At 35.0% G+C, this 13,043-nt stretch overlaps 1 protein-coding gene across 1 annotated transcript in view; it reads right to left on the minus strand.

The window, feature by feature from the left end:
• The window catches only part of LOC112055611 (uncharacterized), a 417,240-nt gene that overhangs the window by 258,324 nt on the left and 145,873 nt on the right, over nucleotides 1-13,043 (minus strand). The window lies entirely within an intron of this gene.

Genomic DNA, 13,043 nt, shown 5'->3' on the forward strand with positions numbered 1-13,043 from the left:
GTTTTTAAATTGAATTATGTTAAAAAAATTCGGTCCCTAGGTACTTATTTTACAAATATGCCGACATTTTTGTTTTTTATTTAGTTAATATTAACTTAATTTTCCCAAATGACTTTCAAAAATCATTATATTTCAAAGATCAAATACCTAATTATTACTATAAAAAGAAGTACCGGCTTGAGTTTGGAAGTATACTCACCTAAACATAATATCAATAAAAGTACCAGCTTATAACAAATGAGGCACAGAGAAACAAATTGAAGAATCCTATTCATAAAGGAAAAGTGCCTCAAACGAAATTCACGCTACCAGCTGTTTTACAAGGCAAGGCAGGAAGGTGGAGGTAAGAAAACCATGGAGTTTTTCATAGCTCGCAACACTATTGAATTACCAACTCGAGAGCGCCCTCTGCCGGCTAAAGAGATTCTTCGCTAACCGCAAGATGAGCGCGGCAAAGAATAACACGCCTTTTAATTTAAAAATTTTAATATTACACGGAAAGTGTACTTTGGTCTAGACGTAACAATAACAACTTTCAAATTAAATTGAAAGCCCATCGATTAAAGAAAGTAAAACAATTTTGAAATACCAAAGTGTATTTTTTACCAATTTTGAAATAACAAGCAATATTCTAATAGGTATACATATAATGTTCTGTGTTTTTTTATAGAAAAAAACGAATAAACGTTGTTACACTCCCGTGCCTCGGAGAGCCCAATATGAAGTCATCGGTAATTAAATACACACAATAAAGATAATTACAAAATAAAACATTATCGCCCTAAGCCACCCCAACCGTATAAGAGCAGCAGGGTGCTTTAGGTTCTTAAGTTAGGTAGGCACTATACGTACAAATTTCACTAAATGTCTATTTAGAACGGCTTTGTTTCGTCAACTATTACTAGATATACCTTCTCTTGAAAATGTAAATACCTCGGAATTTACCACAGGTTTCCCTGAGCGCGAAAATAAGCTCTCAGCACCCTAAAAACGTCCAAGAAAAGTTTTATATGAGTCAGTAAATATCTTTCCGCCGCATAGTTAAACGTCGTGCCGTATCTGCGATCTTCTATAAACTATGGCCGTATCTCTGCAGTGTTGGTTCAGTCGACTCATTGACGCCGACACATACTTTACGCCATTCAATGCGAGCAATTGAAAATCTGTTGCAAGGAGATTGCATTTAAGTAGGATTTATCAAACATTTGAACAAGGTATAATGATTTTATTTATTTTTAAAATCGTGTTGCATGATTTGACAATGATTTAATAAGGGTCTGGTTATTATAGCATAACCGTGTGCTCATGGGTTCGATTTTTATCTTAAATTAATTTTGGAATTTATATATATATTTTAATTTTTTTCTGATCTGGTTTGGCAGTAGGCTATAAAAGCATCTACCAATCAATAGATCAATTTAGTATTCCATTGTATAAAACCAGTTCGTACATACACATATTGTACAAAATATAGACTACCTTGTATAATACTAATTGTACAAATTTGAAGAACATCAATTTATAAAAACACTTTCCAAAACACTCACATAAATAAAATTGAAATACCTCGGTGAGTTCAAATCGGAGACTCTTCAATAGTGTTACTGATGGCAGATATAAAAATTGTAGTACTAGGACAATCTCTGTCACACAAAACTTTCTACTAACTACTGCTAATCTAGTATTCTCAGTACAGTTCGGCGCATCATACCCGGGCGCATTATAAATTGACGGCACACATTCCGAATCGACGCGACGAATCACTCATGAGCTTGACGTTACATACTTGTATCCCCTAATTATTATCGATAGACAAACGCTATGTGAGCTACCACGGTCACCGTTCTACCATCGCACTGCAAGACACCAGGTATTTTCATCTTTTCATCCCTGTGCATTTAAATTCCTTTATAAACCATACGAAGCGGTTTCCTTCTTCCTTTCTTAAATGAAAGTATCTCCTAAAGTCTTTGTTTTCTTTTTTAAAAACTGGGCATCTTTAAAACAAGAATAGTACTTTTTTAGGTGAGCGTCACATACGATCCTTACACTTTCACTTATTATTATCAGGCGAAATCGTCGGTCAAGCGCGATGTTTCAATAATATCGATAATATTGTAAGTTTCAACTACCATACTACTACTACACAAAAATGTAGTGAAACATTTAAAATGTGCTGATATTACTGCATTTAGTATCGATAGTTTGGTACGATATTCCGCTATTGACTATCGATATATTATTTATTAAGAATGACCTATCAAACGGCATTGCTATTGTAGATTGCTGCGAGGTAATAACTTAATTTTCCATTTCGCTATTACCCTAACCACTTTGTAAAGATCATTATATTCCAAGGTAAGCGAGTAAGTTGATAACTTCTAACCAGTAATTCAACTAGCAGGGATAGACGACCTACGATATATTTTCCACCCACCACCTATTTTCAAAAATTTTTCTGATGGAACAGTGTTGACATTTACAAACAACTGTGTTGTTTTCTCGCGTTTTGGAAAAATGCACCGCACAAATTTTATTTCATTAGCAATGTCCTTAGAATTCGAGTACCTAATTTATAAGACGTAACACAATTTAGTTTCTAAAGTCTCGAGCTTCTGTTGTAAAAGGCATGGTTTTTGAACGTGAGTTTTTAAAACAGGCGAGACTTATTTTTTTTTATTATTATTTTATAGTCTACTGCAATAACTATGTTTAATGCACTTTAGAAGTTATTTCATATATCAATATTCTGGCCTAATGCATAACGAATATGCCGGCATTTTTATAGCTTCTAAGAGAAATATACATACTCCCATCCTTTAAACATACTCGGTGCATTGTGCCATGGGATCTCGCTCAGATATTAATGAGCCCTCCTTTCCTTGAATATTTGATTCGGCCACGTGTGTGCCTATCTTACTGCCTACCCACCCCCCGCCCACCCACCGTTGTGGTGAAATATAGCAATTTTATAGAACTGCTACATTTTACTCTACTATAGCAATGTAAGGTGAGATACTTTGCGAAAATAGAAAATTAGAATAAAATTAATGGAATTTATTATTACACCTATTTTAACTATTTTAACATTTGTAAAAGTCTAATAAAAGAAGTTTGTAGTACTTTCAAAATAGTACCGAAAATATTTGAGTATTGTGGGTAAATATCTTCACTATGATGCCTAAGGTTTACTACTGATTGTAAAATTATCTAATTATAACTACGTTTAAAGTACAAAAATGTAGCTTTACATAAGAGAAAGAATTTTTCTCCCCCGATGTTTCGGAGGCTAGCTCTCAGCTCTTTATATTATTAGTGTTAAGATATTCTGTTCCTCACCTTATTCGTACGCTTAAAACATCTGACATACCAAAAATAAATCGTTTCATTCGCAGGTGTAGCAGCTTTATAAAGCTTTACGTGGAATATTTTACACTTAGGTCTTATCAAGGCGCCAGGCGAAGTATGACTTCGCGTCCGGGATTACATAAATCTACCGGAATTTTATCATATTACTATCTTAGGGTTAGGACACACTAATGCTGAAATACTTAATAAGTATTAAGTTTTTAATAATATTGTGGCATGCTGATAACAAGAGCCCTTGGGCCATCGAGTCGCAGTGCCAAAAAATTCCTTCGAAATATTTCATAGCGGCTAGTTGCCTCAATTGGTGACAGAAGGGTTGGCTCATTTTTTGCACAAAAAATCAGCCTAACTGCACAAAAATGCAGTCACTATTCTTGCCACTATTTCACGTTAGTTATTAGAATAATTAAGTTTAAATTTATTATATTATTATATATCAATAAAAAAAGGGTTAACAACCAGGTTTAGTTTGGTGTTACGTATTAGTTAGATCTTCTTCATTAGTTTACTGGTCAGTGCCAAATTGTGGGTCAGGGTAACTTGCTTTTCATACAAAAAGGATTGTATTCCTTTCAGAACAATTTATTTAGTTATTCTTTGCTATTTAATACCTACTTAATTATATAAATATTAAAATACTTTAACACAACACAATAACTCTTTATCAAGTAAATACACATCCATCCATATTCCATCTCTGCGTAATATAATAAACAAATACCGCTCTCTAATTTATACGTAATGCCTAGTCAAACGGGCAGTATTTTTTTACTCGCTTAGTATTTGCGAAGCAGATTACGCAGTTTTTCAACTAAAATCCGCGCCTTCGCTTAACTACTAACGTTTTAGTGAAAAAGAGGCTTTATAGGGTAGTCAGATTCTTCGACGCTTTGCTAAGAATTCTTTATGAAGATAAAGCCGCGTATGCTTTGACTGAAGCAGAAATTGTATCGCATAATTTATGTGCACATTACGTAAATTATTTCGCTAGGATTTTCATACGACATGTAAAATTTATGATGGAATAACCTCACATCCTTCGTAATGAGTGTGGGAAAAAGAAGGTACATTTTATCGCCCGACTTTTCAAAAAGGAAGTTCTTAACTCGTTTATATTATATTTACTAGCTGACGCCACGCGGTTTCCTCAATTTACTTGGGTACATAAAATTAAAATTTTGATAAATCTACTTTAATAATGAAATCATTACTTTACCACAAAAAGTTTGCAATAACTTTTTATGACATTTTTAAATCGTGTTTAATTTGTCCCCGACGAGGACAAGCAAAGATCGTTGACCCCTGAGTTTTAAGGCATTTTTTGTAGACTTATGATTGATTTGTTTTTTTTGTTGGTAACAGAAAAAATAGTTCAAATGTTACTTCGCCGCTTTGGTACACCGAACTTTTGAGCAAGGAGAGTGATAAAAAATTATTTTTTCTTCAAGAAACATACTCTTATTTAGACAATTATATATCATATTATTATCATCTCCTTAAACTTTTATACGGGGGTATATTTGGTTACCGGGGGTCAGCACTTAAAAATTCAAGTACAAATCTCTTTGAATATATGAAATAATATCGTTGAAAAATCTGTACAAAATATGTGTTCAAAGTTTGTTGTAGAGTTTTCAATAGATGTTAAAATTTAAATTCATCAATCATTTTGTTAATCCCAAAACAACAGAGAGCAAAGTTCGTAGTTAGTGTAAACTTTATCCTGTTAACTCAGTTAAAACAGAATATAGTGTAAGTTATCTCATAAATTCATCTACATACTAAAACTGGTACCTTCCCCGGAAGCTGTGAGTAAAAGTGAAGACACGACCGAGTTTATGTCGCGCAGTCACACAAATCTAGATGAACTGTTGTTTGTGTGAGCTCTGCTGGATATTGCGTCCCTTACTGAACTAGTATACCGGTAGATTCTCTTTATTAACTTACTATGGTTAATATAATACCTTTATATGAGCAATCCTACTTCCTACTAATATTATAAACGCGAAAGTTTGTATGGATGTTTGGATGTAACAAACATCCAATCAAGGAAGAAGGAATTAACGCGGCTACTACTGCTGCGATTTGGTTGAAATTTCGAATTGAAATAGATTTTACTCTGGATGAACACATAGGCTACTTTCTATGTCGAAAAATCCATGGTTTTCCGAGATGTGCGAAAACTGATGATTTTGATGATATGAATACTCTTTCACGCCTCGACTACTGAACCGAATTAGCCGAAATTTGGTATTGAGATATATTATAGCATAGATTAACACATAGGCTTATCCCGGAAATATCCATGGTTCCCGAGGGATTTGTGAAAAATAGCCTTACCAATGTCTCGAATCCATTGACCTACAAAGGCTTAATCTGCTAAAAATCAGATACAAGCATCCACCCAACAGTAACAATCAAACACATGGTGTCAGCCGAGCGATAGCGTAAAGTAATGCTGCACATAAAATAGACATTCAATTGCACAGTTGTGACGTCACACGCTAAATGATTCGCTGAACTTTGCAGACAGCACATGTGGCGTGAAATGATTTCCATTACTCCGCCATTAGCGCGGACAGTGGGAAATGTTGCCAAATTAACTGAAATTGTTGTCGCTTAGTCGCTCTCTGACTTATAACTTCGCCTTTGGAGTTCAACAGCTTTTTAACCACTTTATCACTCTATTCGTTCACATCGTATACATAATATGTCTCTGAGAGAGCTCGCGGTGGATTTCAAGTTGATTCAGTCGAACGCTTTAGCTGAATCTGGTCAGTTTAGTGGTGAGTGAAGGAAATTGGTGAGTCAGTTATCCGTATAGTGAGGCCATTATAATAATAACATTGCATTGTTAGTTAATTAGCTGGAAGGCTACACGAGTGGAGAAGGGGAGTATTAGTATACTGTAAAAGGATCCTTTAACCCTGCCACTGGCGGTTGCCAGCTCGTAATTTCACTCGTGACTGCCTTACTACTATACGCTAGGTAATCTTGGTTTACATCTGATAGTATCAGCGCTGTACTTGATCAATATTGTAGTTAGAGGGTAGAACTGTATTAGTAAGTTAAGTGATCGATTCGGTGACGGTCGATAGTGTTACTTTGTGTATCTGCCATCCTTGACAAATAAAGCTCAGAACTTGCTCTGAGGCTACGGCTTCTCCGTTATCAGAAGTGGAACTTAGTATGCTCCGCCAATACATACATATTGGAACATTATTCTTTCACATAATATACATCCAAATATAGTCGCGATTCTATGTCTATATGGCATTTATGAGCCGTAACATCACAGTGGACATGTGTCTCCGATTCGGAGGGCATAGGTTCGAATCCGCTCCGGAGCAAGCATTTTCAACTTATTCAGTTATGTACATTTTATGAAGTTAAATATCACGTGTCTCAATCGGTCATGGAAATACATCGTGTATCCGCATTGGGCCGGCGTGGTGAAATGTTAACCTAACCCCTCTCATTATGAGAGGAGACTCGTGCTCAAAAGTGAGCCAATTAGGGGTTGTTGATAATGATGATGATGATGACGTGAACATTAATATATTTTTGTTTCAATTCACAATATCTAATAATTTAATTGATTGATATACTATATTACTATATTTTTATTTGAATTTAAAAAAAAATGTGAATAAATTTGCCATACAAATAAGTCATCATATGGACTACGTCCTAAAACTTACTCGGACAAAGTCATTACACTCCTCTTCGAACACACTGTGCACAGTCAATCGATAAAATGCCCATCCAAACTAATCTTTAACACATCGAGTATTCTCCTGCCGTCCAAATTGTAATATTCGCGAATGTTCGTTTCTCCCCACTTCTATGGTTTTAGTTCATGCAAATTTCCAAAGCGCTTGCATTTTATTACCCACCGAATACGTATTCGCGGCAGAAAATAGCATTACATGGCATTCCGTTGGATTTGGCCAAATAAATTTACTGCAGGTGTACTTTGGGAACGTTAAATGGCGTTATCGCTTAGCATTACTATATTTTTCCTTTTTAGTTTCTCGTACTAAAGGTAAAGAAATGGCTCTATTTGTTATTCAATGTTTTATCAGCTTATAAAATACAGAGTCGTGATAGTTACACCATTTACAACCCAGGAAATACTGCTAGTACCTGGATGTTTGCCACAGACATAGAATATAACCTGCTATAGCACATACTTTTTATCTATATTTAGTGGTCTTATCCTGATTGGCCCGCGTTAACGGGATTAACACGAGCAAAACCACGATCAAAGCTAATTTACTTATTAATAAAGAATAAAACTTTACAACTGAGTGTCTGTACGTTTAAATTTACAGTCGTTATCAACGCTTTTTATTTATATACTAGCGGACCCAGTCAAGCTTCACTTTGACTTATGTGTAACTCTTCCCTGTCCCTACCCTACTCCTACCCCTACGCTACCCTACCCTAACATACCCTTAAGATCTATAATTGACTCTTAAACGTTTGTATGGTTTGTATGGACAATAGGAAAGGGTTGTTTTTATGGTTTTCTCGACAGTTATTCTAATTTTTCTCACCTTTTAAACCTTCCCGATACCTCGACGAACATTTCAAGACCAAGGTAAGGTGAATACGTTTTAGCGAGACTAACGAACGTAAATTAATTTTTATAGATATATAGCAAGATTTCACTGTAATTTTTATAAATAATATTTCAATATTTGGTCAAGAAAAGACAATGTCGAATCTAACAATTACCAATAATTATTTTAACGAATTATAGGTCTCATACATCTCCAAACCTAATTCCATTATACTAAGACACAACACAAACACAAGCAAACAGTCAGTGCCCACCACACCGGCCATTGCGCATTAATCTCCAAGGAGATTACATTATCCTCCAGGATATAAAGCAAAGAGCCTCCAGCTAATTTCTTAGCGGGGAATAATAAAGCAACTTTAACCCCGCGCTCTCCGGCGAAACTATTTTAAGCCAGTTTCGGTAAAGTCTAGACTTCTGCCAAGATACTCGCGAAGTTAACAAAGATTAACGTTTCATTTTCACACTTTATAAGTGATAATGAAAAACTAATTGATAGAGAATGGAGGTTTCCTTGCGTTTAGGAGTATTACTAATTTCCAGTCTATTTGCTAAAACTAAAACTAAATCTTCATAGATATATGTATAGAAGCGGTATTACGTTTGTCGTCGATAATTTGAACCTTATTGGTTGCGTGCGTAACTGCACCAGCCAATGGGGTGAAGTTTTCAAGTCAAAGTAAAGCTTAACAGGGTCCGCTAGTAGTAAGAAACAGTGTTGCTATATAGATCGCGCAAGAATTATAAACTATAGTCCCCTTATAACCTTGAAGTCAAGGGCTAACTTGTAAAGAATAAAAAAACCTTTAAGATCAGTAAACCTACTAACTATTAAGCCACTATAACTACTACAGGTGTCGAATTACTGACAAAAACATTCAGTTCGATTAATTCGTTCAAAATTTCGTTAAAAACTAATCCCAAATGAACCCATTTCACTCTAAAACCCGGAGACCGTTTTGGACGTTTCTTTACAAATCCGACGCGAAGAAATTGAGTCGGCAACACCACAAAAAGAAATTCCCCAAATTTCTCTCTTCCTAAGTAAATTACCCCAAAATTGGGAAAACAAGATAGGCATGAAAATAATTCCCATTGTCAGGGGACTCAACTTATTGAGGCGAACCAATTTTCTTTGAGAAACTTCAAATTTTTCCTTTCTCGAGCCTTTGGCCTTTCTTCGGAAGATTCTGTGTGCTCTAAGAGCTAATGCGTTTTTGTATGTCCGAATTTTACATGTTTGTTATATTTTTACTCCTAAACTGTTAAATAAGTTTTGATGGATAGTGATGGAGGGATCAGAGCTTGGAGATTAATATGGACTACATTTTGACTTTCTGTTTGTCTGTTTACATTAGTATCTAGTAAATAGTAGAGTTAGGGTGAAAGCGGCACATGGGATATGTCACACTTTGCTTGTTAGACGAATATAATGAACAACTCAGTTTAACCAACTTTTACATAATTATGTTTAAAACAAAAGGTAAGGGTTTTGATCAAACAAACTACTTTACAACCAGTTTGAAAAGATGAATATGTGTATGTGTGCAAGAAACTTATCAGTTGATTTTAAAAATCACTATAAAAGAAATACAACGCAAAGAGTAGTAGAAAGTAACTGTTATGATAATGTAAGAACGATATCATCTCGGTTCGTCTTAATTGCATAACTGCGATGAGATAATAAATCTTTATTAATACAATACTTTAGCAACAAGAACATTTTCCATCAGTTATTAGGACAGGATGCATACTCACTTTATGTAAAAACTTCACTAGCTCCCAGACTATCCTTGTACCGACGGCTTGTCGGAATTTATTTGCTTTTGAGATATGCAAATAACTACTGGCAACTTCTGGAAGCTTTTTAACGATAACGATGGCAAAAACATTTTTTGATTGATTTGATAAATAATTTTAATACGAGCGGTTTCTTGTTTTATGTAAAATATTATTTTTGCAATATAACATAATGTAAATAATATTTATAAATATATTGACGATCTCTGAATCTTCCATTAATATTTCATTGACGGAGGTATATCAATGTCATCATCATTAATGATGATGTTCACGGCTGGACATACGCCCTTTTGCATGGACATCCAAACACCATGATTAAGAGCCGGCAGAATCCAGGGGTTCTTTGCAACACGCTTGATGTCCCTCACTGCGCTCATTGGATTTGACCAACACTGCGCTATCCGAAGTGGGGTCACCATTCCAGCACCTTGGGACTAAACTTGGGGTTCCATCGGCTCATCGAAATATGTAGACTGGCCGACATGTTATGTTAATACTTAATTATATATAGTATATAGATATAATTAAGTATTAACATAAAATGTGTATACATAGGTATATAAATTAAAAGTTTAATAATCCCCGAACTGCAAAGGGTCTCGTAAGGGTGTACAGTTGGTGTATATAAAAAATTCACCCTTCCAGTGCTCGTAGACGGCCTCTTATGAGTAATAGTTGCGCCTCCCCATCTTAAGGAATTCAAATTACAGATTTTATGGCGCAGAAATCTGCTTACTGCCAAGCGGGGGCTAACTTATTACTTGCACGTACTTTGTAGTGGAGATTTTATACTTTGTTAGTAAGATGGGGAAAAGTTTTGCTTATTTGTTATTGTATAATACAGCCTTTGCCTTTACAGCCTGCTGGAATGGCGACCGCGCACTACAAAGCGCAGTGTTATTAGACCCCCCCACCAGGTGGACTGACGACATCAAGCCAGTCGCAGGAATTTGCTGGATGCAGATGGCTCAGTATCGTGATATTTGGAAGTCCTACAAAAGGCCTATGTCCTGCAGTGGACGTCCATCGGCTGATATGATGATGATGATGAATACAGCCTTTTGAAACAGAGGTTATCTAGACAAGATTACCTATTATGATGCCTATGTCTGCCGCCTGGAGATTCTTCCCTGTATGTCCATGGCAATGTGAACTAAACACGCAAAACCACGGGATGGCAAGTATATATTTCCTACACTAATTATAAACAGAGGTACTAAAAAATTGTAACGATAATATAAATCGAGATCAAACTTAAACTAAACCTTACTTTCTACGCCCGACAAAACTAAGCTCTTCCCAATACCCAACTTTCCAATTTGTTGATGAAAAACAACAGCAACAACGCTTTGATTACACAAACAACAATCTGCCCGATTTGATAACTCGACCCAATAAATAATTTTTGAATCTTAAATTCAGAAAAGCAAAAGTATAATTTCATTTTATAACCGCAATAAATTCAGCGTCTGAATGTTTTCCGAAAACGAATTAAACTTTCTTAGAGCAATAAATTATTGAGATAAACTCATTTCTAGTATAGAAGGATGTGATGATTTTTTAATTTTAACAATTTATATCTTACTAGCAGACGATGCGTGGTTTCACCCGCGTGGTACCCGATCCCGTAGGAACACGTGGATAAAATATGCTATCTATCAATATCTATCAATATACTATCGGGGATAGTGTAGCTTCCGAACAGTGAAAGAATTTTTCAAATCGGTTTAGTAGTAAGAGCCTATTCAATGCAAATAAACAAACAATCAAATCTTTCCTCTAATTCCAATATTATGACGTATGACGTCGCTCGATCTCGTGTTGGCTCTTGCCGACGCTAGGTGGTGCGACTTGTTATGATATTTTATAGAAAACAAATGTTTTCTATAAAATATCATAATAGCAAAAAACAAAACGAAAAAAATAAACAAAATAAAGCGGTTTATACATGTAGTTGGCACGGCGTGACCAAATAGTGACATAAAATAATAGCAAAATTAAATAGGCCTTTTAAAATACCAACGGATACGCTAGAAAGCGATTAACAGGCCGTAACCTTTTGTCATTGTACACGATTAACAAAGGTTATCTGGCCCTTTAATGTTTAACAGGGTTTTCACCCGGCAAGTATTTCACGGAAGAAGGTTCCAAATAGCGGAGGAAGTTTGAAAAGAACTATATTATTCGTGAGAGCGACAAGGTATGAGCGGTAGCGGATTTATTTATATAAAAACTATGAAACGATACAAATTTATATACGACACTCTGAATATTAATTTAATTACCTTAGAATTATACTTAACTTTTCTATTCGTTATGGACCTTGTATTAGTTAGGTATACTGATGAAGAAACAAGTCATTATTAAGTTTAGTCATATAAATGTGAGGCAAACCGCCTCATATCACAAGAGAAAATACTACCAAGTAAAATAGTTTGGCAATCTGTAGTTATGGTATTTTCTACAAAAATTTTAGAAACACAAAAATATATGAATAATAATATTTTTTACAATCTTAATTAACTGGATTATCTAGTTCTTTTATTTAAAACTTACTCAGCGTGTTGCCTTACAATGTGATTTTTGCTACACTACTGGCACATATTTTCTTGTTTAATTCCGTACACAATGCCAATCTAACAAACAATATAATTACACAGATTTATGCAAGTATTACAGTGTTATTGAGTAGCAAAAAATTTACCAATCAAGAATAGAAAATCTAGCCAATCGCTTATGTCTTAAATAACTTGCGCTATATCCATATCTACCCTCAATCTCGTCGATCCAACACGGCACGCTTAATGTAGCCGCTTCAATGTGGGCCTCCTATTAACGACTTTTGTGTAGACTTTATCAGGCGAAATACAATTTATTACGTGTACAATTAATATTACGGGAATTAACGTCCGAATAATAGAGCCTACTTTTTGTTCGTGTTACGTGCTCGGTAGCTCTTTACAATGATGTTTTGTTTTGTAAAACTTGTGATTACGTTTTAATTTGAGTTAATTAGGGGAAATTAGCTACAACATTATTTTTCATATAGGGTGAGTAAAATAGGCATCATGTGTTTTATTTACATCCTAGCAGAAAAAAACAAAATTACTGACAAGCGATGCACCTGTATTCGCTAATTTCAGCGCAAATGTTCCCATAATTTGAGAGTGTAAGATTCTAAATCTCGATCTCTATCTACGAGTATCTATCTATATCTCCCTCTCTTTCTGTCTTTCTCTCTCTCTTTCTTTGGTAGAGAGAGATAGAGACGAATTCAAAGCTTACA

Source organism: Bicyclus anynana, chromosome 19 (assembly GCF_947172395.1).
Source record: "Bicyclus anynana chromosome 19, ilBicAnyn1.1, whole genome shotgun sequence".
In the NCBI taxonomy this organism is placed as follows: Eukaryota; Metazoa; Arthropoda; class Insecta; order Lepidoptera; family Nymphalidae; genus Bicyclus; species Bicyclus anynana.